The sequence below is a fragment of the Corylus avellana genome, chromosome ca5 (assembly GCF_901000735.1).
Source record: "Corylus avellana chromosome ca5, CavTom2PMs-1.0".
Taxonomy (NCBI): Eukaryota; Viridiplantae; Streptophyta; class Magnoliopsida; order Fagales; family Betulaceae; genus Corylus; species Corylus avellana.
The window spans coordinates 33608003-33608731 of NC_081545.1; positions in this window are offsets into that span (position 1 = coordinate 33608003).

The window sequence follows — 729 nt, forward strand, 5'->3', positions numbered from 1 at the left end:
GGATAACCATCTCGCTGGACACTCTACTACTCTAGTCTCATCCATTGAGAAATGTTCTAGAACTTGCAAACTATGCTTAATTTTAACTTTTAAAGAGTTTTGACATTATAGGTGACACTTTGTCACGTCAAATATTTTAAAATGTGATTCGTTTCATATTATTTCAGCTCGAAATTGATATAACAAATAAAATGTGACAGTCCCAAACCCATTTGAGGATGGCACCATATAATGGTCATGGTTTTATTAATAGACTAAGATAGTTAATTTTTTTGTTATAATTAAACAAGGATCAAGATACTGACTTCAATGTATGTCTTTCATACCTTTCTAATATAAAATAGGAACATGTAATTAAGAGAAAGAATTAATAAATTACATGTTAGTGGGTTGGCATGATAATGTGGGTTGAACTTTGAGTTCTGACTATTTGTATCAACTTAAAAATATTATATTAGCTGCTCACTTAAGTATTTCCCTATTCAACTTTGTATTTAGAGTTAAAAAGAAAGAGAAAATATCAATCAACCAATTGAACATAGAAGAGTGGTGCCGTCCTTTTTTTTTTTTTTTTTTTTCGTGGTTTAGAATTTGCTTGTAATGAGTGAGAATTTCTGGCATTAAGGTTTTTCTATAGAAATTTGTTGAAACAAACAGGGCAGAAACAAAAAAAAAAAAAAAAAAAAAAAAAATTGACTACCCAAAAATGGTTGGAGGTGATGAATGAAG